The sequence below is a fragment of the Ceratotherium simum genome, chromosome 19 (genome assembly GCF_057802395.1).
Source record: "Ceratotherium simum simum isolate JZ-2026a chromosome 19, ASM5780239v1, whole genome shotgun sequence".
In the NCBI taxonomy this organism is placed as follows: Eukaryota; Metazoa; Chordata; class Mammalia; order Perissodactyla; family Rhinocerotidae; genus Ceratotherium; species Ceratotherium simum.
This window is the reverse complement of record NC_141918.1, coordinates 41,241,343-41,257,719: the sequence shown is the minus strand read 5'-3', so window position 1 is coordinate 41,257,719 and position 16,377 is coordinate 41,241,343. Positions and strand designations below refer to the sequence as shown.

Genomic DNA, 16,377 nt, shown 5'->3' with positions numbered 1-16,377 from the left:
TGGCCAAGTGTGCTAACTATTGGGAAATGTTCTTTATTGGGATGGCCTGGTTAAAGGATAAAAAGCAGAAGCTCTCCAAAGAGCTCTATCACATGGGATGGGATCCTGCCATCCATCAAGTGTATGAACTCCCACAGCTGTTTACTCAGTTGATCCAAGGGCTGCCCAAGCAGCCAAGAATTCTAGGGGAGGGGTGACCTCCTCTGGCACTGTGGCATCTGGCAAAGAACTAAGAACAAGGGAGGTCACCCCCTCCTGCAACTGGGGTATGCCAGGGGCCCTGTAGGTGTACCCTGTAGGTACAATTGCTGTTACGACAAGGAGGCCTTGGTGGCCATAGTATGTTTGTGGGGTGCTGCTTCCATGACCAAGGCACAATGGGCAGTGGTACAGAGAATCACAGGCTCAGGACCTGTGGGAGTCTCCATATCCAGTAAAGCCCAGTATATAACCAGAAATTGCTGCTCTAATGGCATATAACATGGGACCAAGGAGGGAAGTTTCTTGCATCAGGAGACTATGAACAACTTGTGATAATCATGGGTGGTCCAGAGACTCCAGGAGGCATGAGAGAAAGTACCTAAAAGCTTTACAGTGAAGGAGTCAGTCATTGGGGTGGTGAGAGGGTTGGGAAAGTGCAGAGGTGGAGGGACTGGTACTGTTCTATGAAACTTAGATTCTAAAATAGTTTGTCGAGGGTGTTCACATTCAAGTTGGGCCAATTTGTAAGTAACAATATAAAGAGACTTAAGTGAAATTTGTAAGTGAGGAATAGATTGTCTCCAGAGGGGCTAAAAGATGTTGAGGTTGTTTTAATGTTGTGGATCCTGATGGGGTACATAGCTGTTTCTTGACGATATCAGGAATAGAACAACCCTCAGTTTACCAAATAATTTTCAGGAATTCAACTGAGATGATGGGGCTATGCACTGTGTGTGAGGAAATGAGCCATTTCCTTTTTGTGCACCTCTGTGTGAGTACTTTTACGTCCTGAATAAAGTGTCAAATGTATCTACTCAAGGAGGATGTTCTCAATGTAATATCATAACTGTACTCATGGAGAGAGGTGAATGTGGTTCAAATCTTACCTGCAAAGACTGCATGTGATTGAATTGTTGAGGGACAGAACTGTTGCACTATCCCATTGGTGGCCAAGTAAATGTATATTGTGCCCTTTTTAAGGTGAAAGCAAATTGTGGCTGAGAGGCTGTTGAAATAAACATTTAACAAACTTATTATCCAAATCTATAATGACAAAATATTTACCAATTACCAATAGTATGGAATCAGTAATTTCAATAATAGTAGGTGTGGGGACCTTAATGGGTGGGACCATGGCATTGAGGTTGCAGTAATCCATCGTGAGGTGCCATTCATTCTTTCCAAGTATAAGAACAGGCCAAATTGGGCTGTTCAATGGAGCAGTGAGGGTAATCAGCCTTTGCTAAATAGGTTAACTATTTTAATTAGTGGGAAGGGGCAGGGGTATTGAATCTGTTTTGTCAAGCCAGTGGTAAATGCCAATGACTTTTGTTTATTACCTGTTGATTCAGAGTGTCCATGCCTGCTCTGGGGTATTTTAGACTATGACTGTGGGAAAGGCAGGCAAAGCAATAGTTTAAACTAGAAGGACAGGAGGGAGAGGTCAAGATGGTGGCGTAGGCAGACTCTGAACTCACCTCCTCCCATGGACACAGCCAATTTACAACTACTCGTGGAAAAATTACCCCTGAGACAGAACTGAAAACTGGATAAGAGGAACTTCTGCAACAACGGACAATCCTAATTGAGGTGGAAGAGGCAGAAACTCCCTTCTGGAGAGAAAAAATGCTGACTTCACAAGCCGCAGCTCCTCACGGCCGCCCGGGCGCAGCCCACAGGTACACAGCCCTCCCTGGAGGCGCGGGGCCCTGAGCCGGGGAGCACCCCCGCTGTGGGCATTTTGTAGACCCAGCACAATCGAGACGAGTGGCATAATATCTGACTTTGCCTGCTACTAAAACATTGGGGAGTACCCCCAGAAAAGCTGGTTCACAAAGACATTAAAACCGGCTATTAAAGGGCCCACGCGCAAACTCACCCATTTCAGAAAGCAACCTAAAATCACCAGAAAGAAAGGTGCACAGTGCTTTGGTGAAAAGAGACTCACCTGATAGGCCCTGTGTGCATCTCGGTGAGAGGTGAGACCTCTCCAGGGACTGGGACATTGGTGGCGGCCATTGTTGTGGCCTGGTGTGGGCGTGCTGGTGCTGACACAGATGCCATTGGAGTTCTCCCTGGGGCCTGCTAACCTAGGTCTGCCCCACCCACTAGAGCACCGATTTAATCCAGCTCAGCCAGGGCAGGCAGCCCACCCTAGAGACAGGCCCCACCCAACAACAAGCCCTCAGGCAACTTGTGGGCCTGCATAGATTGGTGACTGGATTCTCTGCAGCCTGGCAACTGAGCTGACTTCAGTGGGGTAGGGCGTGCACAAGGAGCAGGTGGAGAGTGTGGGGCCATGGTGGAGTGTGTGGGGCTCCTGCCCTGGAGAGACTGGGTCCACATTGGGAGGTCGGGGCGCACACACAGGGCAGGACTGTGTTGACTGTGTGTGTGGACCTGTGGGCAGCAGGGCTTGTCAGCTGCAGAAGACTTGTGCTTCTCAAAGACCCACATAGGGGGTTTGCCCCACCTTCCAAATCCTCAAACAATTGGGTGGTCCTGTGCCTGAGGCCAGCCCCACCCAGCTGCAATCCTCAGAGAGCTGACAAGAGACCTAGAGGCTGGAGGCTTATAGCAATTGCAAAGCCCTGAGCCTAACAACCTGCCACGCTGGGGGCCTACTCACTTAAAAGAAATACTGCAACACAAATGTGGTATTAGAACTTGCAGCCAACTGTGCTAGGGCTCCCCACACCTGATAAGGAGACTGAAGGGCCCACACAACTACAAGCAGCTGAGCATTACAACAGCTGGCCAGGAGCATAACCCAGCCTCCCTGGGCGCCTACAGGGAGGACAAACAGGTCACAACAGAAGGACACATGTAGCCCACGTAGGGGTCACCCCTGGAACATTGAGAACTGAGGGAAGCACACTGGAAGCCTCCTAAGGCATCACTTACATAAGGTCACCTATCCAAGAGCAGGAGACGTAGCTGACCTACCTAACACGTAGTCACAAGCACAAGGAAAGAGGCAAAATGAGGAGGCAAAGGAATACATTCCAAGTAAGGGAACAGGACAAAACCCCAGAAAAGGAACTAAGTGAAACAGAAATGACCAACCTACCTGACAGAGAGTTCAAACAAAGAATGTTAAGGATGCTCACTGATCTGGGGAGTAGAATAGAGGAACTCAGTGAGAATGTCAACAAAGAAATGGAAGATATAAAAAAGAACCACTCAGAAATGAAGAATACAATACTGGAAATGAAAAATTCACTAGAGGGACTCAAAAGCAGAGTAGAGCATACAGAAGAATGGATCTGCGAGCTAGATGAAAGAATAGAAGAAATTACCTAAGCTGTACAGGTAAAAGAGAAAAGAATTAAAAAGAGTGAGGACAGTCTAAGGGACCTCTGGGACAACATATAGCGCACTAACATCCGTGTTATAGGTGTCCCGGAAGGAGAAGAGCGAGACAAGGGGGCAGAGAATCTATTTCAAGAAATAATAGATGAAAACTTCCCTAACCTAAAGAAGGAAACAGACATCCAGGTACAGGAAGCACAGAGAGCCCCAAACAAGATAAACCCAAAGAGGCCCACACCAAGACACATCATAATCAAAATGTCCAGAATTAAAGAGAGAATCCTAAAAGCCGCAAGAGAAAGTCAAGTTACATACAAAGGAAACCTCATAAGGCTATCAGCTGACTTCTCAGCAGAAACCTTACAGGCTATAAGAGAGTGGCACGATATATTTAAAGTGCTAAAAGGAAAAAACTTACAGCCAAGAATACTCTACCCAGCAAGGTTATCATTCAAAATGGAAGGAGAGATCAAAAATTTCCCAGACAAGCAAAAATTAAAGGAGTTTGTCACCAAGAAACCAGTGCTACAAGAAATGTTAAAGGGACTGATTTAAGGGGAAAAGAAAAGACCACAAATAGGAAAAATTATCTATTTCCATGATAAGAGGGTAATGGATACAAATGCACAAAAAAGAGGTTAGATATGATATCAAAAACATAAAAGGAGGGAGGAGGGGAGTTAAAGAGTAGAGCTTTCAGACAGAGGTCAAACTAAAGAAACCATCAATTCTGTGTAGAAGAAGGAAGGAACAGAGAAGGACTACTAAAACACTGAGGAAAAAAAGTTAAAAAATGGCAGTAAGTACATACTTATCAATAGCTACTTTAAAGGTCAATGGACTAAATGCTCCAATTAAAAGGCATAGGGTGGCTGACTGGATAAAAAAACAAGACCCATATATATGCTGCATACAAGAGACACACTTCAGACCTAAAGACACTCACAAACTGAAAGTGAAGGGATGGAAAAAGATACTCCACGCAAATGGCAATGAAAAGAAAGCTGGGGTAGCAGTACTCATATCAGACAAAATAGACTTTCAAACAAAAACTGTAAAAAGAGACAAAGAAGGGCATTACATAATGATCAAGGGAACAATCCAACAAGAGGATATAACACTTGTAAATATCTACGCACCCAATGTAGGTGCACCTAAATATATAAAGCAATTATTAACAGACATAAAAACAGAAATAGACAGTAACACAATAATAGTAGGGGACTTTAACACTCCACTTACACCAACGGATAGATCATCCAAACAGAAGATCAATAAGGAAACATTGGCCTTAAATGATACACTAGAACAGATGGACATAGTAGATATATACAGAGCATTCCATCCAAAAACCAAACCATACACGTTCTTTTCAAATGCACATGGAACATTCTCCAGGATTGATCACATATTAGGCCACAAAACAAGTCTCCATAAATTTAAGAAGATTGAAAAAATACCAAGCATCTTTTCTGACCACAACAGTATGAAACTAGAATTCCACAATAGGAAGAAAATCAGAAAAGCCACAAATACTTGGAGATTAAACAAAATGCTACTGAACAACGACTGGGTCAATGAAGAAATCAAAGAAGAAGTCAAAAAATACCTAGAGACAAATGAAAATGAAAATACGACATGCCAGAACTTATGGGATACAGGAAAAGCGGTTCTAAGAGGGAAGTTTATAGCAATAGAGGCCTATCTCAACAAACAAGAAAAATCTCAAATAAACAATCTAACAATGCACCTAAAGGAACTAGAAAAAGAAGAACAAGCAAAGCCCAAAGTCAGTAGAAGAAGGGAAATAATAAAAATCAGAGCAGAAATAAATGAAATAGAGACCAAAAAAACAATAGAAAAAATTAATAAAACCAAGAGCTGGTTCTTTGAAAAGATCAACAAAATTGACAAACCTTTAGCTAGACTCACCAAGAAAAAAAGAGAGAAGGCACAAATAAGTAAAATCAGAAATGAAAGAGGAGAAATTACAACAGACACCTCAGAAGTACAAAAGATTATAAGAGAATACTATGAAAAGCTATATGCCAACAAATTCGACAATTTGGAAGAAATGGATAAATTCTTAGAATCATACAACCTTCCAAAACTGGATCAAGAAGAAGTAGAGAATTTGAATAGACCAATCACCAGTAAGGAGATTGAAACAGTAATCAAAAACCTCCCCAAAAATAAAAGTCCAGGACCAGACAGCTTCCCTGGTGAATTCTACCAAACATTCAAAGAAGACTTAATACCTATCCTTCTCAAACTCTTCCAAAAAATTGAGGAGGGGTGGAAGTTCCTTAACTCATTCTATGAAGCCGACATTACCCTGATACCAAAACCAGACAAGGACAACACAAAAAAAGAAAATTACAGGCCAATATCACTGATGAACATCGATGCAAAAATACTCAACAAAATACTAGCAAATCGCATACAACAATACATTAAAAAGATTATACACCGTGATCAAGTTACAGTTTTTGTTTTTTTTTTCTGATGTAAGTATTGCTACCCCAGCTTTCTTTTCATTGCCATTTGCATGCAGTATCTTTTTCCATCCCTTCACTTTCAGTTTGTGAGTGTCTTTAGGTCTGAAGGGTGTCTCTGGTATGCAGCACATATATGGGTCTTATTTTTTTATCCAATCGGCCACCCTGTGTGTTTTGATTGGTACATTGACATTTAAAGTAGCTATTGAAAACTATGTACTTATTGCCATTTTGTTACTTTTTTTCTGGGCGTTTTAGTAGTTCTTCTCTGTTCCTTTCTTCTTCTCTTGCTCTCTTCCCTTGTGGCTTGATAGCTCTTCTTCTCTTGCTCTCTTCCCCTGTGGCTTGATAGCTTTCTTTAGTATTATGTTTGGGTTCCTTTCTCTTAATTTTTTGTGTATTTATTATAGGTTTCTGAATTGTGATTACCATGAGATTCATATAGAATAACCCATGCAAATAGCAATCTATATTACGTGGATGGTCTCTAAAATTTGACCTCTTGCTAAAACCTCTGCTCTTTTATTCCCCTCCTCCAACATTTTATGTTTTTGATATGATGTTTACCCTCTTTTTTTGTGTGTATGTATCCATTAACCTCTTATCATGGAAATAAATAAGTTTAGTACTTTTGTCTTTTGACCTTCATATTAGCTTCATAAGTGGTTGATCTGCTACTTTTACTGCATATTTGCCTTTACCAATGATTTTATTTTTCATTTTTTTGATAATTTTCTTATTCTTATTTGTGATCTTTTCTTTCCCATTTGAATAAATCCCTTTACCATTTTATTGATGGTTTATTGATGACAAACACTTTTATTTTTTGCTTGTCTGGAAAACTCTCTCTCTTTCTATTTAGAATGATAACTTTGCTGGGTAGAGTATTCTTGGCTGTAGTTTTCTTTCCTTTCAGTGTCTTTAAATATATCACGCCACTTCCTCCTAGCCTGTAAGGTTTCTGCTGAGAAGTCAGCTGATAGCCTTGTGAGGTTTCTTTTGTGTGTAAATTGTTACCTTTCTCTTGTAGCTTTTAGGATTCTCTCTTTATCTTTAATTCTGGAAACTTTAATTATAACGTGTCTTGGCGTGGGCCTCTGTGGGTTTGTCTTGTTTGGTGCTTTCTGTGTTTCCTGTACATGGATGTTTATTTCCTTCTTTAGGTTAGGAAAATTTTCAGCTATTATTCCTTCATATAGATTCTCTGCCTCTTTATCTCTCTCTTCTCCTTCTGAGACACCTATAATATGGATGTTAGTAGGCTTGATGTTGTCCCAGAGGTCTGTTAGGCTGTCCTCACTCTTTCTAATCCTTTCTTTTCTATTCAGTTTGGGTGAGTTCCTCTCCTCTTTTGAAAACTTGCTGATCCATTCTTCGGTGTCTTCTACTCTGCTATTGATTCCCTCTAGTGAATTTTTCATTTCCATTAATGTAGTCTTCAGTTCTGATTGGTTCTTTCTTATATTTTCCAATTCTTTGTTGAATTTCTCACTGTGTTCATCTATTCTCCCAAGATCAGTGAGCATCCTTATGACTATTAGTTTGTACTCTTTTTCAGGTACATTGTTTATCTCTGTTTCATTTAGTTCTTTATTCTGAGGATTTGTCCTGTTCCCTTATTTGGAACATATTCCTTTGTCTCCTCATGCTGCCTGTTTCTCTGTGCTTATATCTATGTATTAAGTAGATCAGCTACATCTCCTGATCTTGGAGAAGTGGCCTTTTGTAAGTGATACCTTACGAGGCCCAGCAATGTGCTTCCCTCTCATCAACAGTTCCAAATGTTCCAGGAGTGTCCTCTGTATGGGCTACATGTGTCCTTCTGTTGTGGCAGGGTTGCTGTTACTGCAGGTGCATGGGAAGGCTAGGCTGTCCCCCTGGCCAGCTGGTTGTAAGACTTAGCTGTGTGCAGCTGCTATTGTTCCTTTGGTCATTTTATTGTGTGGGGGGAGCCCCAGCACAGTTGGCTGAAAGGTCTAATAGCACATACCTACTGCTGTTTTGCTGTTATGTGAGCAGGCCCCTTGTGTGGCTGGTTGCTAGGCTCAGGCGCTTACAATTGCTGTATGCCTCTGGCCTGCAAGGCTATTGTCAGCTCTCTCAGAAATGCAGCTGGGTGCAGCTGGCCCAAAGCATGGCAGCACACAATTGTTTCAGGTGGTGGAAGGTGGGGAGCAGATCCCCTACATGGCTGTTTGAGAATTACAAGTCTACTGCAGCTGACAAGCCCCACTGCCTACAGGCTGACACACCCCATCAATACAGTCCTGCCTCATGTACACACCCCACCTGCTGAAGCAGACCCACTTGCCCTGCTGCAGAGGCCCCATGCACTCCACCAATGCAGGTCTGTCACTTGTGCATGCCCTGCCCCACAGAGGCAGACCCACTCACCTGGCTACAGTGGTCCCACGCACCCCACCTATGTGGGCCCACAAGTTGCCTGAGGTCTTGCTGGTGGATAGGACCAGTACCTAGGGCAAATGGCTGCCCTGGCTGAGCTGGATTAAATCAGTGCTCTAGAGGGTGGGGCAGACCCCTGTGCTAACAGACTAGGAGAAGAACTCCAATGGCTTCTGCCAGCATCTGTGTCAGTATGCCTGTACTAGGTCACAATAATAGCTGCCGCCAAAGTCTCAGTCCCTGGAGAGGTGGCCCCAGTCACCTCTTGCTTCCCTGAGATGCACCCAGAGCCTCTCAAGTGAGTCTCTTTCACCAAAGGACTGTGCATATTTTTTTCTGGTGATTTTATTTTGCTTTCTGGAACTGGTGACTTTGCCCATGAGCCTTTTAAGAGCAGGCTTTTCTTTCTCTTACGTTCAATAGCTTTTCTGGGGGTATTCCCCATTGTTTTTAACAGCCAGCAAAATCAGATATTATGACATTTTTCTTCATTGTGTTGAGTTCAAAAACTGCTTATTGTGGCAAAGCTCTCCCATTCAGATCCCCTACTCCTCCAGGAAAAGCTTCATACCTTAAGATTGCTCTTGGCTGTGAAGCACCATGGCTAGAATGGGGTTTTTTCTTCTCCAGAATGGAATTTCTGCCTCTTCCATCTCAGTCAGTGCTGCCCCTTGTTGTGGGGGTTCTTTTTATCCAGTTTCTGGTTCTCTTTCAGGGGTAATTGTTCTAAGGGTAGTTGTAAATTTGTTGTATCCATGGGAGGAGGTGAGTTCAGAGTCCTCCTATGCTGCTGTCTTTCCAGTAATCTTCGGTAGGTTAAATCTATAACAGAAACTCCATAAGACTCAGCAAATGCAGCACAAAGTAGCAGAGAAAAAACCCCAGCTTGTCACCAGCAACATCTCAAAGTACATGCTAGCCAGCAGGCAGCATGGTCAGATAGCAAGCCAAAGTAAGAGAAGAAAGACCCATGGTGTTGGTGGTCATCATATAGACAATCTGCTTGCAGTGTTCATTGTTGTGGCCATTCCATAGATATGCGTTGGGTCCCTCCATCCCAACTTTGGTTTGGATGTAAGGACAGATGAAGCCTTAGGCACACTAAGAGGGCATAAAATTTATTTACCCATATAAAATTTATTACCTGTATACTAAGGCTTTCTGAAAAGAACAGAGTGTGCTCCCAGGCTGGTACAAAAATGGCTTGAAAGAGAAAGAGTAAGGAGAAGCAACTGGCTTAGAGTTTTATGGCAGTTAGGTGGTAGGGCTGGAGTAAGGGTTCCTCACAAGCGTCGGCTGGGCTTATGTGGTCTGAACTTGCTTATGGTGCCAAAGGAGGAAACTAGGCTTTCTTATTGCTTTGTCCAGATGTGGACAGAAGGGAGGGGAGGGTGAAGCTTGAAAATTGTTAGCAATCAGATATGAAAAGTAGACATTGTATTACACCTCTTTTCTCATCTCTTCAGTCCTGTTACTATATTTTACACTATTTTGTGGGGTAGGGCAAGATAAAGGAAATTCAACCCACTCATATTGTTGACTGAAAAAGAAAACACTAAAATTAAAAAAAAAGAGAAGAGAAGACCTAATAGTGATTGTGAGTCATCTTTATGGAATTCTTTGTGCTAAATATTCTCCTTTATTTTGCTCACAATTAGACTGAGAATGAGTGTCTATAAGTGGTTTGCCCAGGGTCACATAGTTGTAAAAGAGTAGAAATGGGTTTGAGACAGGTTTGGGTGCCTGTCTAACCACAACTCACTTTTTCCCCCATTATTCCAGGATACCTCTCAGTTCAGGGTTTGGTTTTTTTTTTTCCCCATGTGGTCCCTCAAATGGATGCAAAAAAATCAAAAGTTACAAGAATCAACTGGAGAGAATAATTGAATACAGATTGCATGTCAGAGCTATTTTTGTGTAGTCTGTCTACGTATTTATGCATGTATTTATCTATCTGTGTTTTCTAAGAATTTAATGGTTAACATTTTTGGACTCAGTTTTCAAATGTTAATGGTCTTTTATTTGTGCCTGAGGGAATGAGAAACCAGCATTTCATTAAATAAACTTTAATCACTTGAAAATTATCCATACATAGTCTTATTAGATTTTTTTTTCTTGGGGATTGAATAACTTATTCTGTTAGATTGTATAGCTTTTTTGGTATAATCACACTAAAATGGATTTTCTGTCACAGCAGAGGAGGAAGTTCAAGGTAAATGTATTAGTTACTCTACTTTTCTAATTTCATTGGTAAAGACTCTGAGTGTCGTGACTTTAAATATATTATAGAGTTTTTGTAATTATTTCTTGTATTCTAGCTATTCAAGTAGTCAAACTAAGACATAAATTTGCAAAAATTCTATTTGGCTTGGAATAACAAGAGTTATTGCTCTATATTTCTCCAACATCACAATTTCTACTTTTTCTCATGTAAATAAGCTTAAGAGACAAAATCAAGTATGCGTCTAAACAAGTATACTTATGACTTAGTATATGATTCAGTAATGATGACAGACACTGCAAGTGAAAAATTTCAAAACTAAATATATCTGCCACCTGGCTAGTCTTTGAAAATATTTAAGAGGATGGGACTTTGGAGGAATATAGGTCATGATCTTAGAAATGTCTCCTCAGCTAGTCTGCACAGTATTCTTATTTAATCAGAAAGACGGGAGATGACAGAGTAACGAAAATGTGTTTGCTAAGTGCTTAAATTACTCACCTAGTCATTGCAGATTCAAAAGTGAGAGGGTGTTCTAACCCATTCTATAATGTGACCTAATGGAATTTGGCAACCTTCTACCTGGCCAGGCTTTGTATCTTATAATCATCTCCCATATTTTAAACTGAGCAATGCTTTTTTAACTATAAATTCTTCATCTTGTTCTTTGACTACTATACATATTTTTGTTCTGGAATTTATTAACTCTTTGATTCATGTTTTTGCTCACTAGCATTTTACTCACCAAGAGCATGTTAGACACTGTCATGGGAGCTAGGAAGGGAGACATCACAAAGACAAGAGCTAAGTACAGCAATGTTGCACCTAAGGAGTTCATAGTCAAGTGTTAAGTCAATAAGAAAACAGACTAAGAAACACTATATATGAACAGCACGATATGTTCCATGGTGGAGAGGCATGGATTGAGGGCTCCTGCATAGGGAGTAGTGTCTGGAGAAAGTGGAGAAAGATCTTGCTAAGAGAGTGTGGCATTTATCCCATCTAAAATTCATTAGACATTTCTAAGGGTCTTACTCCTCCTAGTATATTCCAAGATTCTTCAGTATAGGGATTCCTATACCATGTTTCAAATTTCTTAATGTCTAGAACTGTGTTTGTGTGTGTGTATGTGTTTCTGTGTGCCTGTGTGCGTGTGTGAAATGATGTTTACTGGTCAATGGAATAAGATATAAAAGAAAGAAAGACAAATGAGTGGCAGAATAATATTCAATTACATTATTTTTTTTTATTTTCTCTCTTCAAGTTTTATTTTTTTTCCTATTGACTTCCTATTACATTTATTTATTTAGTTTAATTTTTTGTTTATTGCAGTAACGTTGGTTTATAACAGTGTATAAATTTCAGGTGTACATCATTATACTCCTATTTCTGCATGGATTACATCATGTTCTCATGTTCACCACCCAAATACTAATTACAACCCATCACCACACACATGTGCCGAATTATTCCTTTTGCTCTCCTCCCTACCTCCTTCCCCTCTGGTAACCTCAATCCAATCTCTGTATGTGTTTGTTTGTTGTTGTTATTATCAACTACTTAATGAGTGAGATCATACTGTATTTGACCTTCTCTCTCTGACTTATTTCACTTTGCATAATACCCTCAATGTCTATCCATGTTGTCACAAATGCCTTGATTTCATCGTTTCTTATGGCTGAGTAGTATTCCATTGTGTATGTATACCACATCTTCTTTATCCATTTGTCCCTTGATGGGCACTTAGGTTGCTTCCAAGTCTTGGCTATTGTGAATAACGCTGCAATGAAGACAGGGGTGCATGTATCTTTACGCATTGGTGTTTTCAAGTTCTTTGAATAAATACCCAGCAGTGGAATAGCTGGATCATATGGTAGTTCTATCGTTGATTTTTTGAAAAGTCTCCATACTGTTTTCCATAGTGGCTGCACCAGTTTGCACTCCCACCAGCAGTGTATGAGAGTTCCCTTCTCTCCACATCCTCTCCAACACTTGTTGTTTCCTGTCTTGTTAATTATAGCTGTTCTGACAGGCGTGAGGCGATATCTCATTGTAGTTTTGATTTGCATTTCCCTGATAGTTAATGATGCTGAACATCTTTCCATGTGTCTGTTGGCCATCTGTATAACTTCTTTGGAGAAATGTCTGTTCAGGTCTTTTGCCCATTTTTTAATTGGGTTGTTAGTTTTTTGTTGTTGAGATGCATGAGTTCTTTATATATTTTGGAGATTAAGCCCTTATCAGACGTATGGTTTGCAAATATCTTCTCCCAATTGTTAGGCTGACTTTTCATTTTGTTGATGGTTTCCTTTGCTGTGTAGAAGCTTTTTAGTTTGATGTAGTCCCATTTGTTTATTTTTTCTATTGTTTCTCTTGCCCAGTCAGACATGGTGCTTGAAAATATGTTGCTAAGACCGATGTTGAAGAACATACTGCCTATGTTTTCTTCTAGAAGTTTCACAGTTTCAGGTCTTAATTCAAGTCTTTAATCCATTTTGAGTTAATTTTTGTGTATGGTGTAAGGTAATGATCTACTTTCATTTTTTTTGCATGTGGCTGTCCAGTTTTCCCCACACCATTTGTTGAAGAGACTTTCTTTTTTCCATTATATGTTCTTGGCTCCTTTGTCGAAGATTAGCTGTCCATAGATGTGTGGGTTTATTTCTGGGATTTCTGTTCTATTCCATTGATCTGTGTGTCTGTTTTTGTGCCAGTACCATGCTGTTTTGGTTACTATAGCTTTGTAGTATATTTTGAAATTAGGGAGTGTGATACCTCCAGCTTTGTTCTTTTTTCTCAGGATTCCTTTACCTATTTGGGGTCTTTTGTTGTTCCATATAAATTTTAGGATACTTTGTTCTATTTCTGTGAAAAATATTGTTGGAACTTTGATAGGGATTGCATTGAATCTATAGATTGCTTTAGGAAGTATGGACATCTTAACTATGTTAATTCTTCCACTCCAAGAGCATGGAATATCTTTCCATTTCTTTGTGTCTTCTTCAATTTCTTTCAGCAATGTTTTATAGTTTTCGCTGTACAGATCTGTCACCTCTTTGTTTAAGTTTATTCCTAGGTATTTTACTCTTTTTGTTGCAATTGTAAATGGGATTGTATTCTTAATTTCTCCTTCTGCTACTTTGTTGTTAGTGTATAGAAATGCAACTGATTTTTGTATGTTGATTTTGTATCCTGCTACTTTACCATATTCATTTATTACTAAATGAATTATTTAGTAATTTACATTATTACTAAACTACAAAAAACTAAAAGTTTTTTGGTGGATTCTTTAGGGTTTTCTATATATAAAATCATGCCATCTGCAAATAGTGAGTTTCACTTCTTCCTTTCCAGTTTGGATTGCTTTTATTTCTTTTCTTGCCTGATTGCTCTGGCTAGGACTTCCAATACTATGTCAAATAGGAGTGGTGAGAATGGGTCTCCTTGTATGGTTCCTGTTCTTAGAAGAATAGCTTTCAGTTTTTCACCATTGAGAATGATATTAGCCATGAGTTTGTCATATATGGCTTTTACTATGTTGAGGTACTTTCCTTGTATACCCATTTTATTCAGAGTTTTTATCATAAATGGATGCCGTATCTTGTCAAATGCTTTCTCTGCATCTATTGAGATGATCATGTGATTTTTATTCTTCATTTTATTAATGTGGTGTACCACGTTGATTGATTTGCGAATGTTGAACCATACTTGCACACCTGGAATAAATCCCACTTGATCGTGGTGTATAATATTTTTAATGTATTGTTGTATGCGATTTGCCAATATTTTGTTGAGGATTTTTGCATCGATGTTCATCAGTGATATTGGCCTATAATTTTCTTTTTTTGTGTTGTCCTTGTCTGGTTTTGGTATCAGGGTAATGTTGGCTTCGTAGAATGAGTTAGGGATCTTCCTCCGCTCCTCAACTTTTTGGAATAGTCTGAGAAGGATAGGTATTAAGTCTTCTTTGAATGTTTGGTAGAATTCACCAGGGAAGCCGTCTGGTCCTGGACTTTTATTTTTGGGGAGGTTTTTGATTACTATTTCGATCTCCTTACTGGTGATTGGTCTATTCAAATTTTCTATTTCTTCTTGATCCAGTCTTGGAAGGATGTATCTTTCTAAGAATTTATCCATTTCTTCCAGATTGTCGAATTGGTTGGCATGTAGCTTTTCATAGTATTCTCTTATAATCTTTTGTATTTCTGGGGTGTCAATTGTAATTTCTCCTCTTTCATTTCTGATTTTACTTATTTGAGCCTTCTCTCTTTTTTTCTTGGTGAGTCTAGTCTAGATAAACAAAATGTTGTTTTGTTTATCATTTCAAAGAACCAGCTCTTGGTTTTCTTAATTCTTTCTATTGTTTTTTTTTTTGGTCTCTATTTCATTTATTTCTGCTCTGATTTTTATTACATCCCTTCTTCTACTGACTTTGGGCTTTGTTTGTTCTTCTTTTTCTAGTTCCTTTAGGTGCATTGTTAGATTGTTTACTTGAGATTTTTCTTAATTGTTGAGATAGGCCTGTCTTGCTATAAACTTCCCTCTTAGAACCGCTTTTGCTGTATCCCATAAATTCTGGCATGTCATATTTACATTCTCATTTGTCTCCAGGTATTTTTTATTTCTCCTTTGATTTCTTCATTTTCCCAATCGTTGTTCTGTAGCATTTTGTTTAATCTCCACATATCGGTGGCTTTTCTGATATTTCTTCCTATAGTTGATTTCTACTTTCGTACTGTTGTGGTCAGAAAAGATGCTTGGTATTATTTCAATCTTCTCAAATTTATGGAGACTTGTTTTGTGGCCTAATATGTGATCAATCCTGGAGAATGTTCCATGTGCATTTGAAAAGAATGTGTATTCTTTGGTTTTTCGATGGAATGTTCTGTATATATCTACTAGGTCCATCTGTTCTAGTGTATCATTTAAGGCCAATGTTTCCTTATTGATCTTCTGTTTGGATGATCTATCCGTTGGTGTAAGTGGAGTGTTAAAGTCCCCTACTATTATTGTGTTACTGTCTATTTCTGTTTTTATGTCTGTTAATAATTGCTTTATATATTTAGGTGCACCTACATTGGGTGTGTAGATATTTACAAGTGTTATATCCTCTTGTTGGATTGTTCCCTTGATCATTATGTAATGCCCTTCTTTGTCTCTTTTTACAGTTTTTGTTTGAAAGTCTATTTTGTCTGATATGAGTACTGCTACCCCAGCTTTCTTTTCATTGCCATTGCGTGGTCTATCTTTTTCATCCCTTCACTTTTAGTTTGTGAGTGTCTTTAGGTCTGAAGTGTGTCTCTTGTATACATCATATATATGGGTCTTGTTATCCAATCAGCCACCTTATGCCTTTTAATTGGAGCATTTAGTCCATTGACGTTTAAAGTAGCTATTGATAACTATGTACTTATTGCCATTTTTTAACTTTATTTTTTCTCAGTGTTTTAGTAGTCCTTCTCTGTTCCATTCTTATTCTCTTGCTCTCTTCCCTTGTGGTTTCATGGCTTTCTTTAGTATCATGTTTGGGTTCCTTTCTCTTAGTTTTTTGCGTATTTATTATAGGTTTCTGGTTTGTGATTACTATGGGGCCCATATATAGAATTGATGGTCTGTTTAGTTTGATCTCTGTCTGAAAGCTCTACTCTTTAACTCCCCTCCTCCCACATTTTATGTTTTTAATATCATATCTAACCTCTTTTTTGTACATTTGTATCCATTACCCTCTTATCATGGAAATAG

At 39.4% G+C, this 16,377-nt stretch overlaps 1 long non-coding RNA gene across 1 annotated transcript in view; it reads right to left on the bottom strand.

The window, feature by feature from the left end:
* LOC147914540 (uncharacterized) overlaps positions 1 to 16,377 on the bottom strand; it is a 32,668-nt gene that overhangs the window by 2,111 nt on the left and 14,180 nt on the right. The gene's annotated exons all lie outside the window — the stretch shown is intronic.